The sequence below is a fragment of the Stomoxys calcitrans genome, chromosome 4 (genome assembly GCF_963082655.1).
Source record: "Stomoxys calcitrans chromosome 4, idStoCalc2.1, whole genome shotgun sequence".
NCBI lineage: Eukaryota > Metazoa > Arthropoda > Insecta > Diptera > Muscidae > Stomoxys > Stomoxys calcitrans.
The window spans coordinates 154,226,740-154,232,739 of NC_081555.1; positions in this window are offsets into that span (position 1 = coordinate 154,226,740).

Genomic DNA, 6,000 nt, shown 5'->3' on the forward strand with positions numbered 1-6,000 from the left:
GATTAATATATCTTGACCAAGTAGAATTTATCGCCATTTTAGACGCAGTGAGCTTGTTCTGAAGATGTTTTCTAAAAGATAAGTTGTAACTTAATTCGACACCAAGGTAAGTGTAACTATTCACAATTTCGATATTCTGATTCCCAAACCGCCAATTCAAGTTTCTAGCGACTCTTGTGCCCTTCCGGAAAATAAGTATCTTAGATTTGGCAAGGTTTACCTTCAGACTCCATGTCAAACAATACTCCTCAAGAACGTTAATCATATCTTGTAACCCTTCTGCAGTTTCAGACAGAATGACAATGTCGTCTGCATACAAAAGAACTTTAATGTTAGTATCTGCTACGTTCACACCTCCTGGTAAAGAATCGGGTAAGTCATTAACATATAAAGAAAACAGTACTGGGCTGAGTGTACAACCCTGCTTCACTCCTGTTTCCACCGAAAAGTGATCTGAGAATGCATTTCCGTCCCAGATTTTACTCGTAGTATTTTCATACAATAGTTGCAATATCCGCACAATCTTTGTAGAGAGTCCATAGCTTGACAATTTATAAAATAAGCTGTTTCTGGGGATCAGATCGAAAGCAGATGAGAAATCTACAAAGAAAGCGTAGGTAGCCTTGTTCTTCAAATTATTCAAATTAACAATGTTAACCAGATTGAATATATTGTCAAGCGTGGAGTACTCTTTTCTGAACCCAGACTGGAACTCATTTAGAATGTCATTTCTTTCTATCCAAGCAGATATCCGATTCAAAAGCAAAGAGTTAAAGATCTTACAGTTAGTGTTTAGAAGTGAGAGTCCCCTATAATTAGCCGCAATGTTAACGTCACCTTTTTTAAACAACGGTATCAAGGTAGATTCTCTGAAAGATAACGGAATCCTTTCATTAAGGAATATAGTGTTGAAGACAGCCAATATTTCTTCTAGAAAATTGCGAGGAGCGTATTTATAGAACTCATAAGGGATTCCATCCAGCCCTGGAGACTTATTTCTTCTAAGCCCTTTAATAACAAAGAATAGTTCACACAGTTCAAAGGGAGAGTCAAGGAATGGGTCGACGTAATAAGGCAAACACCAGTGTATGTTCTCGGATTCCTTTCGGTTAAGTAGTAATGCCTTAAAATGTACCATGTAATCATCAGCATTAAGATTTCCTTTTGAATTTTGTGATCTATTCTTCAATGAATTCGACAAGTTCCACCAATCCTTGCTACTCGTTACTCTGCCCAGTCTTCTGAGGTTCTCATTATAATATTCCAATTTCTTCCTACTACATAGTCTTTGAAACTTGGTTCTCGATGAATAATATCTTTTCTTATTAACATCAGTATGGAGAGCCCTAAACGCTTTAAGGTTCCTGCGCATTACTGAACGCAAACGGAAGCATGTCCAATCAAACCACGGCTGTTTAGGCTCAAAAAATTTCCTGTTTGTGTTTTTGACATGTGCCTGTCTAATCTTTTGCGTTATACCGCAGATCATGTCGTCCACAGACATATCTGCACGGTAGTATCCATTCACTGGGGTGTTACCCAGATTTAACCCGTATTGAGTCATATTTCTATCGCTCCAATAAAGTCTTCTAGTATCATTCTGTTTAGTCACATTGCTAGAATGCTTTGGGATTTTAAGCTGGAGACAGATGGGCATGTGGTCTGAAAACGGCTTAGCAAGTATTGCAAAATTCTCAATATATTGCAACAAATCAGATGAGCAAATGCAGTAATCTATCAATGAGCTTCCCATTACACCAAAGAAACTAAGTTTTCCATCCAAATCACCTAAAGTCCTTCCATTTACCACAATACCACCTATGTCCTCAATCATATTCAAAAGCCGTCTCCCTTGTGTATTTATATTCTTATCTTTAGAGCACCTAATTACATTTATATGAGGTTGGTCCCTGATTATATTTTCGTCCAGGACTTGTTGTTCACCTATTCTTGCATTTAGATCTCCCATAATACAGAAGCTGGTTGGATTTAGACTGCTCAAAAATGATACAAACTTATCTGCATCGTTCTTCCAGCTCGTACTATTCAGATAGGTCGGGATAAGTTGGAATAAATTTCCGTCAATATTCACAGATAGCATTGTATGGCTATTGCATTCGGTAAAGTTTAGCTTGTATTTCTTTTTCATTTCTCTTTTGTAACCGAATAGGCAACCTCCACTAGCACGACCCGATTTATGTATTTTAATTGCTTCAACCCAGTGTAGACAATAATTTTGAAAAAATGATGAGAAATAAGTTTGTTTATTAGCAACAACATGGGTTTCAAACAAAAAGAAAATATCAAACTTATTTAAAAAGGTTATAAAGTTTCCAAAATTTAGCGATTTTTCAAGGTTACAAACGTTATAAGCTATTATATGGCACGAATCAGCTAGCTATTGTACATAAGGATTGTTATCGTTTTTATTTAATACTACGTTTTCGTTGCAAACAACCTCACAACTAAAACCGCATTCAGCTAATATATCTTCTAGAAATTTTACATCGTTTGTAGCGGAAGAACGTATCTTTCCATTGAACCAAGTAAAGCGTTTATCGTTGATGTAGATACAAAATTCACCAAGCCGTACTTTTACATCTTTTTTATGCTTAGATATTACTTTGCTAACTTGCCTGAGATTGTATCTAATAGACTGTTCAGCTGCAGTGTAATCCTTCTGAATAAAAATTGCTTGTCCCTTAAGGTTACTTCTAGCATTTAAAACCCTTTGGACTTCGCTGGCGGTACCTAGTGTAAACACAAAAGATTTTCCAGAGGATAGCATTTTGGTGTATGTGACGGTAACATCTACATTCAACACGTCTTTACAGATGTCGGCGAGCTTCTTTTTTGCGGCCGGGATATTATTACAGGATAGTCCACTCACCATGATATTTGTGGTTCTCGATTTCTGGTCAACTAGTTCTAGACGGTTTGTTAATTTCTTTATGTCTTCCTTTAATTTAGAATTCTCATGTTTTAATTCTTCAATTTCATGTTTGATATCCGTCAGATCTTCTTTCTTTGCTACACCCTTCAATTTGTCGTCTTTATGACGACGACCTTTATGAGATTTCTTTGAATTATGCCTTCGCAAGCAATTCAGCAGATAAAACTTCACATACACTAACACACACACACATATTTACTTCTCTAAATTATTCCCGATAATACTCCCATACTTTATGACATATCAAAACCAAACGGAAAGCAATGAAAATCTTCAGTATTTCATTGTTCTTCTTAGTTGTGCGTATGTTGGGGTTTTTGCTTTTCATTTCCTTTTGCTGCGTCAAAGACACTCGAAAGGCACACACAAAAAAAAAAAACACCGGATGTCAAAGAAAACATGAGAAGAAGTAGAAGAACAGAGAAACGCGTTAGATAAGCACAATTACCCAATTTAAGTGAGTAGATTACATTGAAGCGACAAGAATTCGTTGATCCCTGTCGCTGTTTGGCACAATGCTGCCACATTTTGATGCTGCTGCTTGAGTTCATTTGCGTATAATGATGGGTGGGAGTGTAGGTTTGTATGAGCGCGGAAGTTTAGGAAATTGCTATTCGATTTGAGTTCAAGACGACAGCTACAGTGCACAGTATGGCCTAAAAGGTTAGATTTGAGATAAAACCATGCCACAGTGGAAAAAACCCAAAACAGCCATTGCTTTAAACTCACCTCACAGTGGTTGCAAAACAGAAATTCTCGCCATTTTGTCTGTAAATTTTTTCTTAGATACAAATTTTATTAAAAGTCGTTTTTGTTTGCACACTGTGCACCATCAAAGACGTCTTGGAGGTTAAGCACTCTACAAATTCAGTTCTCAATCCCCATTGAAATTATTCAAATATCTATGGTAAATGCTTGTGGCTCCAATAATAGCAACAGCAAAAACAACAAATCCGCAACAGCAACCAAGCCATCTTAACCAAAACACAATCAAGAAATTTTGACAGCTCAGTTGTTGTGTTTTGACTGAGAAAAAAAACAACCAACTTGGCGAAGATGGTAAATCGAATCAAAGAAACAAAAAAAAAAAAACCGTAGCAAAATATCTTCCGACGACACAATGGAATTTTGTTTACCAAAATGGCATCTCAAATTAAGAGTTTGAATGTGGCAAAACCAGCATCAATAAAGACAAAAAAAAATCCAATTCTGATGATTTTAGCAAAATTTTGCTTAAATCTTATTGGGGCAAAGGGGAAGATGGAAGTTTCAAATGTCTGTCTGTGCAATTTGCTTATGCGAGGAATTGCAGGGTTTTTTTTTTTTTTTTGAGACGACTAATGCAAAAAAGTCTATCCAAAGTGAAAATTGCCATGTATGTGTTATTTGATTTCGAGTGACACTTTCCAATTTGTAGCTATGAATATCAAATGCGTGAGATTTTGCTTATATAAGATTCATATAATATTAAAATGGTACTATTAAAAGGAAATTGGAAATCAATTTTAAATGTGTATCCTTTTTTCGAAAATATTTGAATTTACTTGGAATCAATAGCTTGAAAACTAAAGGTGACTGTCCGTCCTGCTTTAAGGCATCCAATCCGGTTCAATAGTCTATCTGTTAACCAGTTGGCATGTGTACAAAGAGCAAAGACAGTTTGGTACATGGGTGCGTATGAAATCATGACAGTAGCGAAATATCTTCAGCACTCATACGCAATGGTAGACAATTTTAGTTAGGGTTTACAATAAAACAATGCACAGAGTGAAGGCGCCAAAAAACAAAAAAAAACAAGTAAAAACTAAGTTCGGCCAGGCCGAATCTTACATACCCTCCACCAAATTTTAAATTTTCATAGAAAATTTGAAAGTTCATTGAAATTTTCAATTTTCATAGAAAATTTGAAATTTCATTGAAATTTTCAATTTTCATAGAAAATTTGAAATTTCATTGAAATTTTCAATTTTCATAGAAAATTTGAAATTTCATTGAAATTTTCAATTTTCATAGAAAATTTGAAATTTCATTGAAATTTTCAATTTTCATAGAAAATTTGAAATTTCATTGAAATTTTCAATTTTCATAGAAAATTTGAAATTTCATTGAAATTTTCAATTTTCATAGAAAATTTGAAATTTCATTGAAATTTTCAATTTTCATAGAAAATTTGAAATTTCATTGAAAATTTGAAATTTCATTGAAATTTTCAATTTTCATAGAAAATTTGAAATTTCATTGAAATTTTCAATTTTCATAGAAAATTTGAAATTTCATTGAAATTTTCAATTTTCATAGAAAATTTGAAATTTCATTGAAAATTTGAAATTTCATTGAAATTTTCAATTTTCATAGAAAATTTGAAATTTCATTGAAATTTTCAATTTTCATAGAAAATTTGAAATTTCATTGAAATTTTCAATTTTCATAGAAAATTTGAAATTTCATTGAAAATTTGAAATTTCATTGAAATTTTCAATTTTCATAGAAAATTTGAAATTTCATTGAAATTTTCAATTTTCATAGAAAATTTGAAATTTCATTGAAATTTTCAATTTTCATAGAAAATTTGAAATTTCATTGAAATTTTCAATTTTCATAGAAAATTTGAAATTTCATTGAAATTTTCAATTTTCATAGAAAATTTGAAATTTCATTGAAATTTTCAATTTTCATAGAAAATTTGAAATTTCATTGAAATTTTCAATTTTCATAGAAAATTTGAAATTTCATTGAAATTTTCAATTTTCATAGAAAATTTGAAATTTCATTGAAATTTTCAATTTTCATAGAAAATTTGAAATTTCATTGAAATTTTCAATTTTCATAGAAAATTTGAAATTTCATTGAAATTTTCAATTTTCATAGAAAATTTGAAATTTCATTGAAATTTTCAATTTTCATAGAAAATTTGAAATTTCATTGAAATTTTCAATTTTCATAGAAAATTTGAAATTTCATTGAAATTTTCAATCTTCATAGAAAATTTGAAATTTCCGTTGGCTTTGGCCAACAATTTTTATACCCTACACCAATACTGTGCAGTC